Here is a 27,125-nt window from a genome sequence, read left to right as displayed (position 1 = left end):
ATTCGTACTCTACTCTTGAGTACCTTTCATAAGAATCCCAAATTGTCCTGATCGGTCCACTTTTATTTTTGGGTAGTACTATTGGGGTAAGGGGGAGGGTCCGCCCCTCTCACAACATCATAAAAATATATAGCCTATGTTTCCTTCCTTCCTCCTTCACAATCTGTGAAAATTTGAGGGTAATCGGTTCAGCCGTTTTTGAGTCTATACGGAATTAACAAAAAAACCAACAATCAAACATAAATTTAATTTTTATACCCTCCACCATAGATGGGGGGTATACTAATTTCGTCATTCTGATTGTAACTACTCGAAATATTCGTCTGAGACCCCATAAAGTATATATATTCTTGATCGTCGTGAAATTTTATGTCGATCTAGCCATGTCCGTCCGTCTGTCCGTCCGTCCGTCCGTCCATCCGTCTGTCCGTCCGTCCGTCCTCCATCCGTCCGTCTGTCTGTCGAAAGCACGCTAACTTCCGAAGGAGTAAAGCTAGCCGCTTGAAATTTTGCACAAATATTTCTTATTAGTGTAGGTCGGTTGGTATTGTAAATGGGCCACATCGGTCCATGTTTTGATATAGCTGTCATATAAACCGATCTTGGGTCTTGACTTCTTGAGCCTCTAGAGTGCGCAATTCTTATCCGATTGAAATGAAATTTTGCACGACGTGTGTTGTTATTATATCCAACAACTGTGCCAAGTATGGTTCAAATCGGTTTATAACCTGATATCGCTGCCATATAATCCAATCTTGGGTCTTGACTTCCTGAGCCTGTAGAGTGCGCAATTCTTATCCGATTGGAATGAAATTTCGCACGACGTGTTTTGTTGTGATATCCAACAACTGTGCCAAGTATGGTTCAAATCGGTTATAACCTGATATAGCTGCCATATAAACCGATCTGGGGTCTTGACTTCTTGAGCCTCTAGAGTGCACAATTCTTATCCGATTAGAATGAAATTTTGCACGACGTGTTTTGTTACGATATCCAACAACTGTGTCACGTATGGTTCAAATCGGTCCATAACCTTATATAGCTGTCATATAAACCGATCTTGGGTCTTGACTTCTTGAGCCTCTAGAGGGCGCAATTCTTATCAAATTTGAATGAATTTTGGTACGTAGTATTTTGTTATGATATCCAACAACTGTGCCAAATATGGTTCAAATGTGCCAAATATGGTTCAAATTCATAACCTGATATAGCTGTCATATAAACAGATCTGGGGACTTGACTTCTTGAGCTTCTAGAGGGCGCAATTTCTATCTGATTTGGCTGAAATTTCGCAAGTCGTTTTTATTGTTACTTTCAACAACTATGTCAAATAAAGTACGAGTCGGTTCATAACCTGATATAGCTGCCATATAAACCGATCTGGGATCTTGACTTCTTGAGCCTCCAGAGGTCGCAATTATTATCCGATTTGCTTGAAATTTTGTACGACGGATTTTCTCATGACCATTAACATATGTGTTTATTATGGTCTGAATCGGTCTATAGGCCGATACAGCTCACATATAATTCGATCTCTTTATTTTACTTCTTGAGCCCCCAAAGGGCGCAAATCTTATTCGAATTGGATGACAATTTACACAGGTCTCCAAGATATAATTTAATTGTGGTCCAAACCGGACCATATCTTGATAACGCTCTAATAGCAGAGCAAATCTTTTCTTATATCCTTTTTTTTGCCTAAGAAGAGATGCCGGGAAAAGAACTCGACAAATGCGATCCATGGTGGAGGGTGTATAAGATTCGGCCCGGCCGAACTTAGCACGCTTTTACTTGTTTATAAATAAGATAATTTAAGGGTTATGAACCGACAAATTTAAATGAAATTGGTATTAAATCAAAAAAAAAAAAAAATCATTATAATTATGTTTATTTAACATTTAAATGTTTATGTTTTTCATTAAACTCTTACTAGCTGAATCGGGCCCGCTCTGCAGCGCCTTCTTTATTTTACATGGAACAAAATTTTCCTTTGAATGTTCATTTTCGACACTTAAAGAGTTTTTAGTGAAATACCATGCTACGAAAATAATATATCGCTAGACTTAACAATATAAGTGCCTTTATCTGAATCCCATATGATCACTATTGGTCAACGAATTTAAGTTTGGATGTAAGGTGTACTCCATTCTTAAAATACTTTGTTTCAGCCCGATATTCTCATGATGTCTGATTTAGGGTTGTTTTCGGGGGTGAAGTCGTCCCCCAGACACTTGGCCCTGAAAAACTATCAGCATCGTGCTCTTCTATCAAATACCATTTATTTAAACCCCATGGTGCCATGGGTTTAATGGGATTTTACAGGCGTCCTCCAAAGACATGGCCACAAAACTGGTTATCAACTTCTTTTTCCCTCTAAAATAGCTTTCATTAGAGCCACATATTGGCATGGTCGAAAAATGTTTACCCTTTGGGGGAGGTGTGCTACCCTAAATACATGGTCCTACATTTGGATATCAAATTCGTATTCTACTCCCAAATACTTTTATCTGAGCCTCATGTTGCGATGCTCAGTAGAAAATTGCTGCTTCTGGGGTATTTTGGGAAAGCGGTAGGCCATCAGAAAATTGGTCCCGAAAGTGGATATCAATTCTTGCTCTATCCCCCAATACCTTTCATTTAAGCCCCACATTGACATGGTCGGTAAATATGCCTGATTTAGGGGAGTTTTGGGGAGTGGGGTAGTCCCCTGCACACTAAGCCTTGAAAATATATCAGCAATGTGCTCTATTCTCATATATAAATATATATATATTTTATTTGAACCCCATATTGCCATTGGCCTCAAAATTGGATATCAAATTCGTTTTTTAATCTCGTTTAAACTCCTTATTGCAAAAATCAGCAAGTATGTCCGGTTTGGGGTATTGGCCCTAAAAACTATAAGTATTTAGTTCCACTCTCTTTAAGACCCAAGTTGTCTTGGTGAGCAAATACGTTCTATGGTGGTGGGACGTCCCTTAGGCAGTTTGTCCCTATTGTTGATATCAGATACGTGGTCTACTCCCAAATACATATAATTTTAGTCCCATATATCCATAGTCGGCAAACATGACCAACTTGGGAGGTGTTTTGGGGGATGGACGCCCACTGAGTGAGTTGGTCTTGAAAATATATATCGGATTCGTGTTCTACTCTAAAAACGGTCTTATTTAAGCTTCATATTGCAATAGTCAACAAATAGTTCCTATTTGGGTGGTGTTGTGGGGGTGGGTTGCCCCATAGACACTTTTCCCGAATATTGATATCAGATTTGTGCTTTACTTCCAAAGACTTTTCATTTGAGCCCCATATTGCTATGGTCGAAAATTTGTCCTCTTTGGGGGATGTTCTCGGGAATGGGAAGCCCCCCAAATACTTGGTCTCACATCTGGATATCAGATTTGTATTCTACATTAAAATACCTTTTATTTAAGCCCCATATTGCTATGGTCAGTAAATAAGTCTAGTTTTGGGGGTATTTTGGGGAAGGGGTGTGGGGATGGGGTGGACCCCCAGAAACGTGGTCCCACATATGGCTATCAGATACGTATTCTACTCGCAAATACCTTTTAATTGAGTCCCATATTGCCATGGTCCGTAAATATGTCCGATTTAGGAGTGTTTTGTGGGATGGGATTGTCCCCCAAACACGTGGTAAAACGATTGGATATCAGATACATTTTCTAATCTTAAATACCTTTCATTTGAATCCCATATTGTGATTAGTGCATATATATATTTGGTAGGTTTTGGGGTGGGGCGCCCCCACCCCCCTGGGTAACCCATCCGAAATTTGGATACCAAATTTTTGATTGTAGGTTACTATGAGAGGTCATACAAAATTTCGCTTAAAACGCACCATCTCCGAGATCTGGCGTTTCTGAATTTAGGGTAAGACATAACAATGTAGTACCCTTTTTTACCACGGGATCATTATGCACCAATTGAAAATTTCAAGAAAATCGGTTCAGCCGTTTCTGAGTCTATAAGGAACACACAAACAATCCTAAAAACAAACACAAATTGATTTTTATATATAAGACTAGCTGAGCCCGGCCCACTCTGTTGCGCCCGATTATGCCATGTTGGAGAGAAATACTCTAAATTTGAACAATTCTGCGTAATTGTAGTTCAAAATGTATTACAATTTTCCTATGGATTTTTCTACACTCAAGTACCTCTTAGTTAAACCCCACATTGCAATGGTCAGTAAAAGTCCTTCTTGGGGTGTGGTGGACCCCCTGACACTTGGTCCCGAAAGTGCTCTTCTCCCCAAAACCATTCATTTGACATGGTTGGTAAATATGTACATTTAAGGGGTGTTTTGGGGAGCGGGTGGTACCCCAAACACTTAGTCATGAAAATATATCAGCATCGTACTCTATTCTAAAGACCCCATAAAGTATATATATTGTTGATCGTCGCGACATTTTATGTCGATCTAGCCATGTCCGTCCGTCTCTCAGTCCGTCCGTCAGTCCGTCCGTCTGTCTGTCGAAAGCACGCTAACTTCCGAAGGAGTAAAGCTAGCCGCTTGAAATTTTTCACAAATACTTCTTTTTAGTGTAGGTCGGTTGGTAGTGCAAATGGGCCATTTCGGTCTACGTTTTGATATAGCTACCATATAAACCGATCTTGGGTCTTGATTTCTTGAGCCTCTAGAGTGAGCAATTCTTATCCGATTGGAATGAAATTTTGCACGACGTCTTATGATATCCAATAACTGTGCAAAGTATGGTTCAAATCGGTTCATAACCTGATATAGCTGCCATATAAACCGATCTTGGGACTTGATTTCTTGAACCTCTAAAGGGCGCAAATCTTTTTTGAATGATTTTTTGCACGAAGTATTTTATTATGATATCCAATAACTGTGCCAAGTATGTTTCAAATCGTTTCATAACCTGATATAGCTGTCATATAAACAGATCTGGGGACTTGACTTCTTGAGCTTCTAGAGGGCGCAATTCCTATCCGATTTTGCTGTAATTTTGCATGGCGTATAAGGTTCAACTCGGTTCATAACCTGATATAGCTGCCATATAAACCGATCAGGGATCTTGATTTCCTGAGCCTCTAGAGGTCACAATTATTATCCGATTTGCCTGAAATTTTGTACGACAGATTCTCTCATGACCATCAACATACGTGTTTATTATGGTCTGAATCGGTCTATAGCCCGATGCAGCTCCCATATAAATTGATCTCTCTATTTTACTTCTTGAGCCGCAAAGGGCGCAATTCTTATTCGAAATGGCTGACATTTTACACAGGTCTCCAACATATAATTTAATTGTGGTCCAAACCGGACCATATCTTGATATCGCTCTAATAGCAGAGCAAATCTTTTCTTATATCAATTTTATACCCACCACCGAAGGATGGGGGTATATTCATTTTGTCATTCCGTTTGCAACACATTGAAATATGCATTTCCGACCCTATAAAGTATATATATTCTTGACTTCTTGAGCTTCTAGAGGGCGCAATTCCTATCCGATTTTGCTGTAATTTTGCATGACGTATAAGGTTCAAATCAGTTCATTACCTGATATAGCTGCCATATAAACCGATCTGGGATCTTGACTTCTTGAGCCTGTAGAGGTCGTAATTATTATCCGATTTGCCTGAAATTTTGTACGACGGATTCTCTCATGACCATCAATGTACGTGTTTATTATGGTCTGAATCGGTCTATACCCCGATACAGTTCCCATATAAATCGATCTCTCTATTTTACTTCTCGAGCCCCCAAAGGGCGCAATTCTTATTCGAATTGGCTGACATTTTACACAGGTCTCCAACATATAATTTAAATGTGGTTCAAACTGGGCCATATCTTGATATCGGTCTAATAGCAGAACAACCGGAAAAAGAACTCGACAAATGCAATCCATAATAAGATTCGGCCCGGCCGAACTTAGCACGCTTTTACTTGTTTTTTTTTTTTGCCTACTCTTGGAAAATAGTTATGAATTTGAGATTATTCTTACTCTTTGTGTTTGGGTTGCGCTCACACCTAAAAGGAGCACATTTTATCATATTGCGATGAAATTTGTAACAGTGAGTTTTGGTAGACTCCCACACCTTTTTATTGAATGTGGTCCAGATCGGACCATATTTCGATATAGCTGCCATATAGTCCGATCTCCCGAAATAGAATCTTGAGCCCATAAAAAGAGCATTTTTCATCCGATTTCGATTAATTTTGAAATTTGAGTGAAACTTCTGGCGCTAGGGTCCTTTATGGGCAATATCTGCTATTCCTTTGAATCTCATAATGAATTTTAAGCAAAAAGCGTCCATGAGAAAAAAAACTTTGGACGAGAAACAATGAGCAACATTAAATTGGCAGAATGTGCAATTGTACTTAATTTTGTTTTAGTATTTTACATTATGTAACCATATTACATTTAGAAAATAAAACTCCCATATATCGCATATTACCAACTGTTAACACCAATAATCACAAAAAATCTTACAGGGGGTTTTTAGAGTAGAACACGAATCCAACATATATTTTCAAGGCCAAGTCGCTGAGTGGCCGCTCGTCCCTCATAACACCCCCAAGCCGGTCATACTTGCCAACTATGGAAATATGGAGCTCAAATTAAAGGCATTTAGGAGTAGACGAGGTATCTGATATCAACATTTGGGACCAACTGTCTAGGGGACGTCCCACCACGATAACAACCCCCAAACAGGACGTATTTGCTCACCAAAACAATTTGGGTCTTAAAGAGAGTGGAACTAAATTTTTACAGTTTTTAGGGCCAATACCCCAAACCGAACATATTTGCAGACTTTTGCAATAAGGAGTTTAAATGGGATTAGAAAACGAATTTCATATCCAATTTTGAGGCCAATGGCAATATGGGGTTCAAATAAACGATACATAGATATATGAGAATAGAGCACGTTGATGATATATTTTCAGGGCTTAGTGTTTGGGGGACCACCCCAATCTCCAAAATACCCCTAAATCGGGCATGTTTACCGACCACGTCAATGTGGAGCTTAAACGAAAGGTATGGGGGGTAGAGCAAGAGTTGATATTTCGGGATCAATTTTCTGGGCGCTGCGCCTTCTTTTACTTTATATAGAGCAAAATTTTCCTTGGAATATTTATTTTCGAAAATTTAAGAGCTTTTAGTGAAATACCATGCTACGAAAATAGTATATCTCTTATTTTATATATCAGATATAATTATATCTGGCCCCATATCCAATTAGATCTACTACCAGATATAGTTATATAAAGCATTATATATAATTATATATATTTCAAAATGGTAGATCCATTATGGATCTTAAAGGATCCAACCTTACCTTTTGCCAGATATATTTGGATCTGACCATATCAATTTTTTATACCCACCACCGAAGGATGGGGGTATATTCATTTTGTCATTCCGTTTGCAACACATCGAAATATCCATTTCCGACCCTATAAAGTATATATATTCTTGATCAGCGTAAAAATCTAAGACGATCTAGACATGTCCGTCCGTCTGTCCGTCTGTCCGTCTGTCTGTTGAAATCACGCTACAGTCTTTAAAAATTGAGATATTGAGCTGAAATTTTGTACAGATTCTTTTTTTGTCCATAAGCAGGTTAAGTTCGAAGATGGGCTATATCGGACTATATCTTGATATAGCCCCCATATAGACCGATCCGCCGATTTAGGGTCTTAGGCCCATAAAAGCCACATTTATTATCCGATTTTGCTGAAATTTGGGACAGTGAGTTGCGTTGGGCCCTTCGACATCCTTCGTCAATTTGGCTCAGATCGGTCCAAATTTGAATATAGGTGCCATATAGACGGATCCTCAGATTTAGGGTCTTAGGACCATAAAAGTCACATTTTATATCCGATTTGGATGAAATTTGGCGCAGTGAGTTGTGTTAGGCCCTTCAACATTCTTCGTCAATTTGGCCCAGATCGGTCCAGATTTGGATATAGCTGCCATATAGACCGGTCCTCCGATTTATGGTCTTAGGCCCATAAAAGTCATATTTATTATCCGATTTTGCTGAAATTTGAGACAGTGAGTTGCGTTAGGCCAGTCGACATCCTTCGTCAATTTGGCTTAGATCGGTCCAAATTTGGATATAGCTGCCATATAGACCGATCCTCCGATTTATGGTCTTAGGCCCATAAAAGCCACATTTATTATACGATTTTGCTGAAATTTGGGACAGTGATTTGCCTTAGGCCCTTTGACATCTTTCTTCTATTTGGCCCTGATCGGTTCAGATTTGGATATAGCTGCCATATAGACCGATCTCTCGATTTAAGGTTTTGGGCCCATAAAAAGCGCATTTATTGTCCGATGTCGCCGAAATTTGGGACAATGACTTGTGTTGGGCCCTTCGATATTTGTCTTCAATTTGGCTCAGATCGGTCCAGATTTGGATATAGCTGCCATATAGACCGTTCTCTCGGTTGAACAATGACTTGTACTTATAAGCATTTGGTCTAAATCGGATGATATCTATAGAGCTGCTATGGGGCATAAGGTATGCATTTTTCACTGTATTTTGACGAAATGTGGTTCACATATATACCCGAGGTGGTGGGTATCCAAAGTTCGGCCCGGCCGAACTTAACGCCTTCTTACTTGTTTTTCTCTGACAGCAATTTCGCGCTTAACAACAATTATGTTTGTTGCCAGATATAATTGCATCTGACCATATCAATTTTTTTTTCTCGGGTAGCAAATCTTATGCTTACTTATACTTATTAACATAAGTTCAAGTTTTCCAGATTTAAGGTGTAGTGGTGCAAGTATTTGTAGATGTTGGCAACACTAGTTAACAACAATGACAATGGAAAGTCTCCCTAACAAAATAAGACAGAAATAGAATGTGGAGAGCCCCCAAAGAAGCCTCTCTGTGGCACACAAAGGCGAGCGAGCGACAGTAAAAGTAACACCTTCATCAACAACAATACAAAAAGATGAATGGTTTCTTTTTTTGTGGGATTTGTTTGCGAAATGGAAATGAAAATAATGTTGATAAAATAACTCAGAGTGAATGAATGAATAAAGTTGCCAGACCATGAAATTTTTTAGCACGTCTGTATCTCGCACCAAAAATCTACACACACACACATTCACGTACCTTTTGAAAGCTTTCAGCCTTTTATTCGCTTACATGAAAATATCATGTGTGTGAGCTTGCTTTTATTTTGGCAAAAGATTCATTCGCGCTCAAGTGCATGTGTGAGACTATATAAGTGCGAATTCGAGTCAATTTTCAAATGAAAACTTCGCAGTTAACACTTAACTCACTCACACACGATAAATAAAGAACACAAGATGTACCCCGCATTCAAAACCAAAATTTAGGACATGTGTTGGCTTGTTCGTGTTTTACGGGTGGAAAATATAATAGTGTGCGAATTGTTGGTGTTTTTTATTGTCGTTATAATGCTAATTTACATAAAAAAGAAATACATTTAAACGATTTATCATGCGAGAATATTATTTACCATGCTCCTACAAGCTCCTGCCCTGTGACCGTCGTCATCATTTATACTGTGGTAAAGACCTCATTGGCATGCCAGATTTTGAGTTAGCATATTTAGGATGAAGGTTATCTGTGTTGGGTATTCGTTAACACTATTAAATAAAAATTAATTAACACTACTTTACAATTTTAAATAATACTAGCTGAACCGGGCCCGCTCCGCTGCGCCTTCGTTAACTCTCTAATATCATTTTAGGGTGGGGACACTTCGCCTTGAATGTAAATATCGAGTGTGGCCGCTGGGTACTTGGACCCAAATTTTAATACCATATTCGTTTTCTGGTCTCCAATACCTTTCATTTGATACCATTATTGTGCCCATCGGACCACTTTCGGAAATAGGTGGCGTTTTTGGGGTAAGGGGGAGGGTCTGCCTATATCCGATATCTAAAAATTATATGGTTCCTTCCAGACAAACGTACACAATCTATTAAAATTTAAAGAAATTGGTTCAGCCACGTATCATGTAGTCATAATGGGTCTAATGGTGTTTTTGAGGGTTGGCGTGACCTCCTATACTTCGATCTGATTTTGTATACCAGATTCGAAATTTACTCCCGAATACCTTTCATTTAAGCCCCATATTGAAATGAACATCCAATATGTCTTTTTGGAGAGTTTTGGGATTGGGGCCCGATGGGTATTTTAATACCATATTCGTTTTCTACTCTCCAATACCCTTCATTTGAAACCTATATTGTTCCGATTGGTCCACTTTTGATTTTGGGTGGTGTTTTTTAGGCATAAAGGGGAGGGTCCGCCCCCTTCCGATATTCGACTAATCATATAGCCTATGTTTCCTTCCAGACCAACCAAGTTCCATATATCCGTGATTGACTTATGTGCCCATTTTGGGCGTTTTTGTGGGGTGACCTTCTATACTTCGGTCTTCTTATCGGTCTACTTTAGATTTTGGGTGGTGTTTTTGGGGTAACGGTGGAGTGTCCGTCCCCTTCCGTTATCAATAATTTATAAAGCCTATTCCTAATTCCCGACTATATTCGTAATCTACTCCCGAATACCTTTCAGTTGAGTTCCATATTGTTATGATTGTCAAATAAACCTATTTTATGGGGTTTGAGGGCTTGGGCGGCCGCCCAGGTACTTGGACCCAACTTTTATAATGAAATTCGTAATCTAGTCTTGAGTACCTTTCATAAGAATCCCAAATTGTCCTGATCGGTCCACTTTTATTTTTGGGTAGTACTTTTAGGGAAAGGGGGAGGGTCCGCCCCCTCCCTCCTTCTTCCCCCTCCTTCCAGACCAACCTAAACAATCTGTGGAAATTGCAAGGAAACCGGTTCAGCCGTTTTTGAGTCTATACGGAACAAACAAACAAACCGCCAAACAAACAAACAAACATATAAATAATAAAATCTTATTCTATGACCAGATTTCCGCACCTTGTTTTTCGAAGCACGATCTTATTTGTATAGCTTACAGTTTTACCAAGCGCTACGAAGTGGAGAATATCTGTTATCGCGATTACAGGAACTTGAATTTTTCTGTCTTACATGATAGGATTTGTCAAGTGAATTATGACGAAATCTACACACTCATCACTGTTGATCAACAGACCAGTTTTTTACTGGATAATATAACTAGACTTTACGATGCAACTGTCCCCGTAAGAGATAAAAGAGTCGGTTCGAATATTTAACCTTGGTTTAGTTCTAGAATTCAAACCCTCATAAGAGAGATAGAGAGAGAGTGAGAGAGAGAGAGACCTTGAATTCTCTAGATGGAAGCGTTTTAGAACTCATGAGCTTCATGATGAATTTCATATAGCAAGAAGAAGAGTTAGTAGCACGATCAAAGGAACGAAACTTGAATATGATTCATCGAAATTTAGTTCAGCAGCAGATACAAAATGCAAATGGAAAATCATACATGAGATTGGAATTGGGAAATCCAGATCTATTTCACTGCCAGGGAGATACAGACAAACTTAATGGGTCTTTTGTCGATTTTCCCACCATACAGACATAACAGTTTCGAGTTTAGATGTGTCAACAATGAGGGAGTTTTAAAAAGTTTTTCATTTATTAAGTCTAATGCTGTGGGCCTAGATAATATAGACCCGAAATTTATTCGCATGATTCTTCCCCACCTTCTTCCTTGGCCACCTTTCCTTGCTACCCAATCATTTGGAAACAACCCAAAATAATTCCTTTCCTACATTATTATTTCTATACGCTAACGACCTTCCCAGATAATTGGCTCATAGTCAAGTTCTCTTGTATGCTGATGATGTACATACATTGTATATCTTAGCGGTTCTGTGGGTAATATTGATAAGTGCGTAACTAGACTTAATGCTGATCTTGCCAGCGTTTATAGGTGGGCCACGGCAAATGGTTTATTATTGAATCCACGAAAATCTAATCATCCTTAAAAATAAGAGGTTTTCCTTAGGAAATCCCAATATATTTATAAATCATCAAAAGGTTGACAGGTCGAATGCGAAGAATTCGGGTGTTATTTTGATAGTTCACTGAGTTGGTGAAATCATGTCAAATGGATTGCCGAACAAACGTATGCAAAATTGAGTAAGATGTACTCGATAGTGTTAATACAAAATTGCCCTTCAGAAACTAGGCTTGGAGGTCTCAAGAGAAAGGAGGATTTGTTCCCTTTAGGCCTCAAAGCTTAGTTTCTGAAGGGCAATTATGTATTAACACTAAACGTCTTTGGAATAGATTTCCCCATGATTAACAGAGCATCAGCAACGTAGTCACCTTTAAGAAAAATCTTGTCAGTAATTTCAATGTGAAATTTGTAACACCTAGAAGGAAGAGATATAAATAAATAAGTATACCGATAGACTCAGATTGATAAGTATACCGATAGACTCAGATTCTCTTTTTGATTCGATATAGCTTAGTCCGTCTGTCTGTCTGCCTATGTATGTAGTAATAATGCAATACAATGGTCAACTTGACTCTCGGCATTACTGGTGAATTTCATAGAAATCGGTTCAGATTAAGATGCAGGTCAGATATGTATATATATATATATATATATATATATATATATATATATATATATATATATATATATATATATATATATATATATATATATATATATATATATATATATATATATATATATATATATATATATATATATATATATATATATATATATATATATATATATATGTATATATATATATATACATACATATATACATTTTTATTTATACATATATGTATATATATATATATATATATATATATGTATATATATATATACATACATATATACATTTTTATTTATACATATATGTATATATACATATATATATATATATGAGTCCCGTCCGATTCAACTTTAAGCTCAATGATGAGGGGCCTCTTTTTTATTTATTACCATTGTTACCCGATTCTCTCCAAATTCGCCAGAAAGAATTTTATTAAACCAAGGGCGGTTTTTGTGTTCAGTAATATGTTCTCCAGCGATTTAATGTCTGTCTGCCTGTCTGAGAAGATATTTATGCCAATCTTCGTTATGACATTATATCTTTGCCATTCCACCATTTCCTTAATTGCAAGGATCTCCGTTTGATACACACTGCAGTAGTCGGGTAACCTTTTCGGTATGAGGTGTATCGGAGGTATAAGATGTAGCACTAAATTCTGTGCATCAGATGGTGTCGTCCTCAGTGCGGCTGTGATGCTAAAACAAGCCGTGCTTTGGATCCGGTTAAGTATTGGGCAGCACGTGGACTTTTGAAGCGCCGTTTATTACACCACAACACCATATAGCATTATAGGTCTGACAACTGCAGTGTATACCCAATGCATGACACGCGGTCTAAACCCCCTACTTTTTCCAATGGCTCTATTGCAGGTGTATAGGGCAAAAGTGTCCTTTCTTGTCCTTTCCAAAATGTTGGATTTGAAGTTCAATTTCCCGTCCATCAAAACACCCAGGTATTTTGCGCTTTCAGTAAATGGAACATTCTCTCCTCCCAAGAAGATATATTATACTGTAGGCAACTTGTATCTCCTGCTAAAATGAACTACTTTCGTCTTGCACGGATTTATACCTAGACCACTTTCGGTAGCCTACTTTGCTGTTCCACTTAGAGATTTCTGAAGAGATATACCTTAGAGTGCTGGGAAACTTTCCCCTTACCGCAATTGCCACGACATACGCCTACGCGACCACTTTTACACCCCGTTCTTTCAGAGACAATGATATATTGTTAATGGTTATATACCAAAGTAGAGGAACAGTACACCTTCTGTTGGTGTTTTTTTGCTGACCCATCTTTTTAAATAGATCCACAGGTCTCAAGCCTGCCGTAATGCATATTTTAGTAAGTAAGTTATTAATAAACTTTCTTACGGTAGAGTTGATGCCTAGAAAATCCAAGTCCATCATGATTGACGTCGGTTTTACATTATTGAAAGCACGTTGAATGTCAATAAATGCTACCATTGTATATTCCTTGACAGCGAGAGAACCTTCTCTATATCTGATTAGGTCGTGAAGGGCTGTTTCAGTGGATATACCTGTACGATATGCATACTGCTGCCGAGACAGGCGATCTTTGCCCTAAAATATGTTTCTATCAACAGCTCAAGAGTCTTCAGCATAAAGGATGACAGACTTATAGTACGAAAATCCTTCGCCTTTATGTGGTAGGGTTTTCCTGCTTTCGGAATGAAAATGACCTTCGTGTCCCTCCATTCCAAAGGTATATATGACATTCTGATACAAGTAGGGTATATCACCCTAAGCCAGGGAACCAGTCTATCAGACACAGCTTGTAATTCAACCGGTGGTACATCATTAAGGCCTGGCGACTTAAAGGAGTCGAAACTTCTTATCGTCCAAAGGAATTACTACTCAGACACTATTTCCCTTATAACCTCCGACGAATGCATACCAGTGACAATCTCTTCTGGCGCTACGTTGTCCGTTGGGGAATTTTCCGGGAAATGTGTATCAACGAGTAGTTCTAGTGTTTTTTTTAGTTTTCTATACATAAAAAATAACTCTTAGAAGAAACCAACTACCAAATTTGTTAAAATAGGCGAAAAAAATTGAGTGATTTTTATCTCTTTTTAAACTTAATTAATTGAAACACTTATTACTGTTCGGAAGTACTTATTGATTTATGTCATCATAAAGAATATGATGTCAGTAGGCTAGAGGATGCGTGCATGACTTCCAACATGAGATCAGGAGTTCAATACTCCGCAGCACCAAATTTATTAACATATGTATATACGGGTATTACCATGGTTTCGTTTCACAGGCTAATGTGAAATATTTGTGAAATGAGGTGACCCGTATAATAGAATACCTGACCCGGGCCCGCTCTTTATATGGAATAAAATTTTCCTGGGAATATTTATTTTCGACAATTAAACAGCGTTTAGTGAAATACCATGCTACGAAAATAGTATATCGCTTGACTAACAGTTTAACAATTTAAGTGCCTTTATCTGAATCATCTTTGTTGGTCTACGAATTTAAGATTGGATGTAAGGTGTACTCCATTCTTAAAATACTTTATTTCAGCCCTATATTCCCTGATATCTGATTAAGGGGTGTTTTTGGCGGTGAGGTAGTCCCCCAGACACTTGGCCCTGAAAAATATCAGCATCGTGCTCTTCTTTCAAATACCATTTATTGAAACCCCATATTGCCATTCGTTTAGGGGAGTTTACACGATGAGGCGCCCCCCAATCACATGGCCCCAAAATAGTTTATCAAATTCTATTTCTAATCTCAAATACCTTTCATTAGAGCCACATATTGGCATGGTCGAAAAATTTGTACCTTTGGGTGATGTTTTGGAGAAGGGGTAATGCCCTAAATACATGAACCTACATTTGGATATCAAATTCGTATTCTACTCCCAAATACCTTTATCTGAACCCCATATTGTGATGGTCGGTAAAAAATTGCTGTTTGTGGGGTATTTTGGGAAAGGGGTAGACCGCCAGAAAATCGGTCCAGAAAGTGGGTATCAATTCTTGCTCTACCCTCCAAAACCTTTCATTTAAGCTCCACATTGACATGGTCGGTAAATATGCCTACTTAGGGGTGTTTTAGGGATTGGGGTGGTCCCCCAAACACTAAGCCCTGAAAATATATCAGCAACGTGCTCTATTCTCATATATCTATATATCATTTATTTGAACTCCATATTGCCATTGCCCTCAAAATTGGATATCAAATTCGTTTTCTAATCCCATTTAAACCCCTTATTGCAAAAGTCAGCAAATATGTCCGGTTTGGGGTATTGGCCCTTAAAACTATGAATATTTAGTTCCACTCTCTTTAAGACCCAAATTGTCTTGGTGAGCAAATACGTCCCATGGTGGTGGGACGACCTCTAGACAGTTGGTCCCTAATGTTGATATCAGATAAGTGGTCTACTCCCAAATACCTTTAATTTGAACCCCATATTTCCATAGTCGGCAACACGACCGACTTGGGAGTTGTTTTGGGGGATAGGCGCCCACTGAGTGAGTTGGCCTTGAAAATATACATCGGATTCTTGTTCTACTTTAAAAATCCTCATATTTGAGCTTCATATTGCAATAGTCAGCAAATACTTACTATTTGGGTGGTGTTGTGGGGGTGTGTTGGCCTCATAGACACTTTTCCCGAATATTGACATCACATTCGTGCTTTACTCCCGAAGACCTTTCATTTGAGCCCCATATTGACATGGTCGTAAATTTGTCCCCTTTGGGCGATGTTTTTGGTGAGAGGCGATGCCCCAAACTCTTGGTCCCATATTGGGATATCAGGATCGAATTCTACACTCAAATACCTTTTATGTAAGCCCCATATTCCCATGGTCAGTAAATAAGTCCTGTTTGGGAGTGTTTTGGGGAAGGGGTGGACCCCCAAAAACGTGGTCCCACATTTGGCTATTAGATTCGTATTCTACTCGCAAATATTTTTCATTTGAGTTCCATATTGCCATGGTCGGTAAATATGTCCGTTTTAGGGGTGTTTTGGGGGTTGTCCCCCTAACACTTGATCCGACAATTGGATATAAAATACGTTTTCTTATCCTAAATACTTTTCATTTGAGTCCCATATTGTCACGATTGGTCTAAATATATGTTTGGTAAGTTTTAGGGTGGGGCGGCCCCCCTGGGTACCCCAACCGAAATTTGGATACCAAATTTGTTTTTTTTAGGGTTCTATATGAGAGCACACAAAATTTCGCTTAAATCGTACCACCCATCTCCGAGATCTGGTATTTCCAAATATTAGGGTAAGGGAGAGGGTCCGCCCACCCCTTCAAATATCAAAAAATGTAGTACCCTATTTTCACCACGGGATCATTATGCACCATCTGTGAAAATTTGAAGAAAATCGGTTCAGCCGTTTCTGAGTCTATAAGGAACACACAAACAAACAAACCTACAAACAAACACAAATTTATTTTTACATATAAGATTCACAAAAAAAAAAAAAAACTGTGAAACTTTTTCACTAAAAATTTTATGGTGGGTTGTTTCTGTATTAGTGTCATTAGTTTTTGGGTTTAACAATCAATTCAGTGTGCGCTAAATTCAGATTTAAAAACATCTACAATTTCGCATTTCGAAATTTCCAAAAATTTTAAAACAAATTACAAGTCCAAGGTTATCTTCTTCCTTCAATCTTTTGTTTACCTTTGTTTCTGCAAATTGTATGGATTCGCAGACAAAATTTGTTTTATTTTTGGAACTGCGACTGACAACTTATTTCTTGTGAATTGGTGGTCACCTTAATATATATTTGGTGAAACGCATGTGAAAAGGGAAAACTATTTTTGGCGGAACCAAGGTCACACCGAATTGTTGTCATTGTTTTATGTTGGCTTGCAAAGAGAGCCTTTCAGCAACAAATTTGTACTTTGGGTCGTTGAGATTCAAAATAAACTTTTGCAGGAAAATTAACAACTATCGTAGTTGTTTCTTCAACCAAAGTTGTTGTGTTTTTAAAGTTATTTTTATCTGTGTAGGCATTGTCCAACACATCCAAGTCGCATATTCTTCGATACAAAGGTAATATCTAGTACCTCTTGCCTGTTCCTGGTAATAAAGGTCGGTTTATCCTCTTTATTACAAATCGTCAGATTGCAACTTATAATATATTCGATAAGCAGCTCATATAAAAATCCATGGAGTTTGTTACTTTTTAATATGGTACAAATCTGTTCTCGAATATGTTTTCGATAACGATTTAACGAAAGTTAACTCTTAAGTTATCTAATTTTACTTTAAGTTTTGTTTTAATTCGCCAAAATAAAAAGTTCGTGGAGCGGATTTTGAATTCGGAATCCGTTCCGCCTCGGGTAAAAAAAAGTTCGCTCCGTCAAAAATAGGTCTGCTCCGCTTAGCTCCGAGTCCCTGGTATATACCTAGTGCATAACGTCAGGTTCAAACCCCCAATTTTGGCCTATGGCTCTCTTGCAGTTGTATAGAGCAAGCATTGCCTTTTTGCCCTTTCCATGATATTGGATTTTATGTTAAATTTTTTTGTCAACGAGAAAGGTGCCTGCTTCTTGAAGTATATCTCCAAGTGTGGTATGAAACGTTGCCTCCAAGGCATATACAATAACTTTTACACCTATTTCTTCCAGAGATACTAATATATTGTTAATGGCTATATTCCAAACTAGAGGAAACAGTACAGCTTGAGTTTTCCTGTGCCGAACAATCATTCCTGCCTTCGTGAGGCAAGGTTTTCCTGCTTTCGGAATGAAAATTAACTTTTTTTCCCTCCATCCCACTGGTATATATATAGGGAAACCGCTTGTAATTCAACCTGTGATACGACATCGAGATCAGACGACTTAAATCAGTCTAAACTTTCTATCGCTAATGGATATTTGACTCAGACACAATTTCCTCAATAACCTCCGATGAACGCATATCAGTGACAACCTCTTTTTCAACATTTTGTAATTCTCCCACTGAATACCCTTTTGGTACAAAACTGCCACCACATTTATTTATATTGTGGTAAATTTCTTTTGGACTCCTATTGTCTTTTCGTCATTGTCGTTGTCATTTTTGTGGCAGCACGCGGGCCAAGCAAAAATGTTGGCGTGTGAATGGAATGAAAACATTTCCCTGTTTTTTTGTTCCGTTGGTGCTGACTGGAACTGATGTCTCGGTGGAATTTGGCCAAAATGTAGTAAAGGAGGAAAATAGAACAGAAACAAGTAAAAGCGTGCAAAGTTTGGCCGGACTGAACTCTGGAACCCACCACCATGGATTCTGCTAAAAATGTATACAAACTAAATTTAGTTGAAGGGCATAATGTCTGTCCAACCAGCAAAAATTATAACTTCTAGGAACCGAATATGGATAATCGAGAGACCGATTTATATGGGAGCTATATCAGGTTTTAGCCTGATTTCGATCGCACTTAGCACAGTTGTTGGAAGCCATAACAGAACACCGCATGTAAAATTTCAGCCAAATCGGATTTGCGGATTGTAATAGCTCAAGAAGTCAAAACGGGAGTTGGGTTCATATGGGAGCTTTATCAGGTTATAGACCGATTTGAACCGTATTTGGCACAGTTGTTGGAAGTTATAAGAAACCACTATATGCAAAATTGTAGTTAATTGTACAAAAATTGCGGGAAGCCAAATCGGATGAAAATTGCGACTTATAGAGGCTTAAGAAGTCAAATCGGGAGATCGGTTTATATGGGAGCTATATTAGGTTCTTGACCGATTTGAACTGTGGTGGAAGTCATAACAGAACACTATATGTAAAATTTCAGCCAAATCGGACAAAAATTGCGACTTCCAGGGGCCCAAGAAGTCAAATCGGGAGATCGGTTTGCAATCCCCAACAGCCTACATCAATATAAAGTATATGTGCAAAATTTTAAGCGGCTAGCTTTACGCGTTCGACCGCTATTGTGATTTCGACAGACGGACGGACATGACTAGATCGAATCAGAATGTCGAGACGATCCAGAATATATATACCTTATGGGGTCGCAGATCATTATTTCGATGTGTTACAAACGGAATGACTAGGTTAGTATACCCCCATCCTATGGTGGTGGGTATAAAAAAGTACCAAGTCCTTATTCTCTTGTTTATAACTGTAGTTATTACAGTCCTGCCACACAATATACAGCATTCACATGTGGCTTTGATATGTTAAGCACCCGTTGAAGTGGAAAGCCATCCGAGGCTCATATCCGAGAATTTGTGCGTTCTGACACTTTTCATATTTGCGTAATTTTTCACGGAGTCTGTTGCAAAAATTTTCCTCTCGTTTATGTTAGTTCTCTATTTGGTGAACATAAACCATTGTCGTTGCTAGTTTTATGTATGTGGGTTTCTGGGGTCCACAGTCATATATTGACTGGGAAATGTTTCATTTGCTCTGCCTCTTGGTGTCACCCGAATATGTTTTTTATCGTCGTCCCAAACATTTTATGGTTAAACAATGAGAAATAAAGTTTTAAAATGTTTCTGCTGTAACAGTGTTGTTGATCTTGACATGTCTGGTACATCTCCATAACAAAAGTGCTAAACACGTAAAAATTTCCTTCGTGTGGCAAGATGGCCATTTACGGATTTCCCTATGGTGGTAGAAATAATTTGTTTATTTTACATATGGGAAGAGCTGAGGATACATATATTTCGACACGTCTGTGCTATAATTTATTGGATGATTTTTGTGCAATACGGTAGTAAATTATAATTTCATAACCATGATTTCGTTGTTTGGTTAAGATTTCTTTCTTTTTCTTTTTATACCCTCCACCATAGGATGGGGGGTATACTAATTTCGTCATACTGTTTGTAACTACTCGAAATATTCGTTTGAGACCCCATAAAGCATATATATTCTTGATCGTCGCGACATTTTATGTCGATCTAGCCACGTCCTTCCGTCTGTCCGTCCGTCGGTCCGTCTGTCTGTCGAAAGCACGCGAACTTCCGAAGGAGTAGAGCTAACCGCTTGCAATTTTTCACAAATATTTCTTATTAGTGTAGGTAGGTTGGTATTCTAAATGGGCCATATCGGTCCATGTTTTGATATAGCTGCCATATAAACCGATCTTGGGTCTTGACTTCTTGAACCTCTAGAGCATTTCTTATCCGATTGGAATGAAATTTTGCACGACGTGTTTTGTTACGATATCTAACAACTGTGCCAGGTATGGTTCGAATCGGTTCATAACCTGATATAGTTGTCATATAAACCGATCTTGGGTCTTGACTTCTTGAGCCTCTAGAGTGCTCAATTCTTATCCGATTGGAATGAAATTTTGCACGACGTGTTTTCTTATGATATCCAATAACTGTGCTAAGTATGGTTCAAATCGGTACATGACCTGATATAGCTGTCATATAATCAGATCTGGGGACTTGACTTCTTGAGCTTCTAGAGTGCGCAATTCCTATCCGATTTGCCTGAAATTTTTCAAGACGTATTTTTTTCTTACTTTCAACAACTATGTCAAATAAGGTTCAAATCAGTTCATTACCTGATATAGCTGCCATATAAACCGATCTGGGATCTTGACTTCTTGAGCCTGTAGAGGTCGTAATTATTATCCGATTTGCCTGAAATTTTGTACGACGGATTCTCTCATGACTATCAATGTACGTGTTTATTATGGTCTAAATCGGTCTATACCCCGATACAGTTCCCATATAAATCGATCTCTCTATTTTACTTCTTGAGCCCCCAATGGGCGCAATTCTTATTCGAATTGGCTGACATTTAACACAGGTCTCCAACATATAATTTAATTGTGGTCCAAACCGGACCATATCTTGATATCGCTTTAATAGCAGAGCAAATCTTTTCTTATATCCTGTTTTGCCTAAGAAGAGATGCCGGGAAAAGAACTCGACAAATGCGATTCATGGTGGAGGGTATATAAGATTCGGCCCGGCCGAACTTAGCACGCTTTTACTTTTTAGACCCACCACCGACGGATGGGGGTATATTCATTTTGTCATTCCTTTTGCAACACATCGAAAGATCCATTTCCGACCCTATAAAGTATACATATTCTTAATCAGCGTAAAAATCTAAGACGATCTAGACATGTCCGTCCGTCTGTCCGTCTGCCTGTTGAAATCACGCTACAGTCTTCAAAAATAGAGATATTGAGCTGAAACTTTGCACAGATTCTTTTTTTGGACTATATCTTGATATAGCCCCCATATAGACCGATCCGCAGATTAAGGGTCTTAGGCCAATAAAGGCCACATTTATTGTCCGATTTTGCTGAAATTTAAGACAGTGAGTTGTGTTAGACCCTTCGACATCTTTTGTCAATATGGCTTAGATCGGTTCAGAATTGGATATAGCTGCCATATAGACCGATCCTCCAATATAGGGTCTTAGGCCCATAAAAGCCACATTTATTATCCGATGTTGCTGAAATTTGGGACAGTGAGTTGCGTTGAGCCCTTCGACATCCTTCGCCAATTTGGTCCAGATCGGTCCAAATTTGGATATAGCTGTCATATAGACCGATCCTACGATTTATGGTGCTAGGCCCATAAAAGCCACATTTATCATCCGATTTTGCTGAAATTTGGGACAGTGAGTTGCGTTGAGTCCTTCGACATCCTTCGTCAATTTGGCCAGATCGGTCCAAATTTGGATATAGCTGCCATATAGACCGATCCTCCGATTTATGGTCTTAGGCCCATAAAAGCCACATTTATTATACGATTTTGCTGAAATTTGGGACGGTGATTTGCCTTAGGCCCTTCGACATCTTTCTTCTATTTGGCCCTGATCGGTTCAGATTTGGATATAGCTGCCATATAGACCGATCTCTCGATTTAAGGTTTTGGGCCCATAAAAAGCGCATTATTGTCCGATGTCGCCGAAATTTGGGACAATGACTTGTGTTGGGCCCTTCGATATTTGTCTTCAATTTCGCTCAGATCGGTCCAGATTTGGATATAGCTGCCATATAGACCGATCTCTCAGTTGAACAATGACATGTACTTATAAGCATTTGGTCTAAATCGGATGATATCTATAGAGCTGCTATGGGGCATAAGGTATGCATTTTTCACTGGATTTTGACGAAATGTGGTTCACATATATACCCGAGGTGGTGGGTATCCAAAGTTTGGCCCGGCCGAACTTAACGCCTTCTTTCTTGTTTTTTTTTTTTTTTTTTGCAAATACACATTTTTTTGCCTATTGTGCAAAATTGTATCAGAAACTTCATTTTAAAGACATTTAAAAAATTTTGTTAGCTGCCAAGACATTCATGTAAATAACAAGTAAAAACGTGATAAGTTCGGTCGTGCCGAATCTTGAAGCACAACACCATAGAAATTGGTTCAGATTTAGAAATAGCAGTCATAAATGTATATCGCCCTCTTTTCACTTCTATAGCCACTGCATTTATTAACCAATTGTTGCGATTTTGCGTTAGGAAGTCTAAAGACACTAAATAATAAACAAGTAAAAGCGTGTTAGGTTCGGTCTGGCCGAATCTTGGGAACCCACTACCATGGATTCTGCAAAAAATTTATACAAAAAAAAACAAGTAAAAGCGTGCTAAGTTCGGCCGGGCCGAATCGTATATACCCTCCACCATGGATCGCATTTGTCGAGTTCTTTTTCCGGCATCTCTTCTTAGGAAAAAAGGATATAAGAAAAGAGTTGCTCTGTTATTAAAACGATATCAAGATATGGTCCGGTTCGGACCACAATTATATTATATGTTGGAGACCTGTGTAAAATTTCAGCCAATTCGTATAAGAATTGCGCCCATTGGGGCTCACGAAGTAAAATAGAGAGAACGATTTATATGGGATCTGTATCGGGCTATAGACCGATTCAGACCATAATAAACACGTTTGTTGATGGTCATGAGAGGATCCATCGTACAAAATTTCAGGCATATCGGATAATAATTGCGACCTCTAGGGGTCAAGATCCCAGATCGGTTTATATGGCAGCTATATCAGGTTATGAACCGATTTGAACCTTATTTGACACAGATGTTGATAGTAAAAATAAAATACGTCATGCAAAATTTCAGCCAAATCGGATAGGAATTGCGCCCTCTAGAAGCTCAAGAAGTCAAATCCCCAGATCTGTTTATATGACAGCTATATCAGGTTATGGACCGATTTCAACCATACTTGGCACAGTTGTTGGATGTCATAACGAAATACTTCGTGCAAAAATTCATTCAAATCGGATAAGAATTGTGCCCTCTAGAGTCTCAAGAAGTCAAGACCCAAGATCGGTTTATATGGCAGCTATATCAGGTTATAGACTGATCTTGGACGTATTTGGCATAGTTGCTGGAAGTCGTAACAAAACATCGCATGCAAAATGAAAGCTAATCGGACAAAAATTGCGACTTAAAGGGACTCAAGAAGTCAAATCGGGTGATCGGTTGATATGGGAGTTATATCAGGTTATAGACCGACTTGGACCGTACTTGACACAGTTGTCCGAAGTCATAACAAAGCACTATATGAAAAATTTCGGACAAAAATGTTGGCTTGGACTTGGCACGGTTGTTTCTCCTGAAGACAAGTTTTAATAAAAAATTTACTAAAGAAATTTTTATGAATTTTTTCTATGGCTTATATTCCAGTAAAAAATTTTCTGACGACAAACTTTCTCCTACCCACATTGAATTTATTTTAAAAGCCAAAATTTCAATAAAAATGTTTGTGCCTGCAATTTGCGACACTACATTTAAGATAAACATTAAATTTTTAAAGTTTGTTTTTATAATGCTTTTATGTCTCAAATAGAAACAAAAACAAAGTGAAAAATCTGAAAATAAAATACAAAATGAAAGTTTTTCTGTGTAAAGATAAAACTTGAAAGAGGCAAAATTTCAATGAAATATTGCCTAAAGTCAATATTTTGCTCAGACACGGGCCTCCTAGAAATTATTTTTTTAAAGAAAAATCCGGTGAAAAATGCATACCTTATGCCCCATAGCAGCTATATCGAAATATGTTCCGATTTGGATCAAATATTTATAAGTTCAAGTCATTGTTCAATTATGTATAAAAAATATTGGTCTTTTAAGTAGCTATATCTAAAAATAAACCGATCTAAACCATATACGCCACGGATGTCAAAAAGCCTTCCATAAGTCACTGTGTCAAATTTCAGTGAAATCGGATTATAAATGAGCCTTTTATGGGTCCAAGACTTTAAATCGAGATATCGGTCTATATGGCAGATATAATCAAATCTAGTTCGATCTGAGAAAAATTGAAGAGAAATTTCGAAGGGCCCAACACAACTCACTGTCCCAAATTTAGGCGAAATCGGACAATAAATACGCCTTTTATGGCCCCAAAACCTTAAATCGAGAGATCGGTCTATATGGCAGCTATATCCAAATATAGAACGATTTGGGCCGAATTGAAGAAGGATATCGAAGTTGTATCACTGTCTCAAATTTCAGCAAAATCGTATAATAAATGTGGCTTTTATGGGCCTAAGACCGTAAATCGGCGGATCGGTCGATATGGCAGCTATATCCATATCCAGACCGATCTGGGCCAAATTAAAGAGATATGTCGATGGGCTTAACATAACTTACTGTCCCAAATTTCAGCAAAATCGGTTTTTATGGGGGCTATATCAAGATATAGTCCGATATGGCTCATCTTCGAACTTAGCCTGCTTATGGACAAAAAAAAAGAATCTGTGCAAAGTTTCAGCTCAATATCTCTATTTTTATAAACTGTACCGTGATTTCAACAGACAAAAGGACGGACATGGCTAGGTCGTCTTAGATTTTTACACTGATCAAGTATATATATACTCTATAGGGTCGGAAATGGATATTTCGATGTGTTGCAAATGGAATGACAAAATTAATATAACCCCATCCTTCGGTGGTGGTATAAAAAAGAAAGCGCAAACAGACGAAAACATTTTCTTAAATTTTTTCTATAGACAATTTTCAATAACTATTATTAACGACAAATGTTTAACCCTCAATTTCCTTGTCCGATTTGAATGAAATTTCACATATTCATAATTTATATCATTTTTATTAACGCATTCATTTTCTAAATTTTTTCAACAACAATTTGATTTAGAACATTTGTAAAAAATTTAAAAAAAAGCAAACAGTTTTTTTTATTACTCCTAAGTATTTTGAGAAAAATTTTTGTGGAATATTTTTGGACAAAAATTATAAAAATTTTCTTTAAGCCAAAATCTCCATGGAATCTTTTTCAAAAATTTTTTTTTGTTCCGAAAGACAAACATTTGACAAAAGTTTTTCTAAGACACAAATCTATATGAATTTTCCCGTAAATCTAGTTTTACTATTTTAATTGAAATTTTATCTGTAGAGAATTATTTAAAAATTAAATATTTTTCTAGTTAGTCTGAAAAATGTCCAAAGAATAATTAACAAGTAAAAGCGTGCTAAGTTCGGCCGGGCCGAATCTTATATACCCTCCACCATGGATCGCATTTGTCGAGTTCTTTTCCCGGCATCTCTTCTTAGGCAAAAAAGGATATAAGAAAAGAGTTGCTCTGCTATTAAAACGATATCAAGATATGGTCCGGTTCGGACCACAATTATATTATATGTTGGAGACCTGTGTAAAATTCCAATTCGTATAAGAATTGCGCCCTTTGGTGCTCACGAAGTAAAATAGAGAGAACGATTTATATGGGATCTGTATCGGGCTATAGACCGATTCAGACCATAATAAACACGTTTGTTGATGGTCATGAGACGATCCATCGTACAAAATTTCAGGCATATCGGATAATAATTGCGACCTCTAGGGGTCAAGATCCCAGATCGGTTTATATGGCAGCTATATCAGGTTATGAACCGATTTGAACCTTATTTGACACAGTTGTTGAAAGTAAAAACTAAAATACGTCATGCAAAATTTCAGCCAAATCGGATAGGAATTGCGCCCTCTAGAAGCTCAAGAAATCAAATCCCCAGATCTGTTTATATGACAGCTATATCAGGTTATAGACCGATTTTAACCATACTTGGCACAGTCGTTGGATATCATAACGAAATACTTCGTGCAAAAATTCATTCAAATCGGATAAGAATTGTGCCCTCTAAAGGCTCAAGAAGTCAAGACCCAAGATCGGTTTATATGGCAGCTATATCAGGTTATAGACCGATTTGAACCATACTTGGCACAGTTGTTGGGTATCATAACATGCGAAATTCCAATCCAATCGGATAAGAATTGCGTACTCTAGAGGCTCAAGAAGTCAAGACTCAAGATCGGTTTATATGGCAGCTATATCAGGTTATGGACCGATTTGAACCATACTTGGCACAGTTGTTGAATATAATAACAAAACACGTCGTGCAAAATTTCATTAAAATCGGATAAGAATTGTGCACTCTAGAGGCTCAAGAAGTCAAGACCACAGTTCGGTTTATATGGCAGCTATATCAGGTTATGGACCGATTTGAACGATACTTGGCACAGTTGTTGGATATCATAAGAAAACACGTCGTGCAAAATTTCATTCAGATCGGATAAGAAATCCGCACGCTAGAGACTCAAGAAGTCAAGACCCAAGATCGGTTTATATGGCAGCTATATCAGGTTATGAACCGATTTGAACCAT

The sequence above is a fragment of the Stomoxys calcitrans genome, chromosome 1 (assembly GCF_963082655.1).
Source record: "Stomoxys calcitrans chromosome 1, idStoCalc2.1, whole genome shotgun sequence".
Taxonomy (NCBI): domain Eukaryota; kingdom Metazoa; phylum Arthropoda; class Insecta; order Diptera; family Muscidae; genus Stomoxys; species Stomoxys calcitrans.
Note: the sequence above shows the minus strand (reverse complement) of the source record.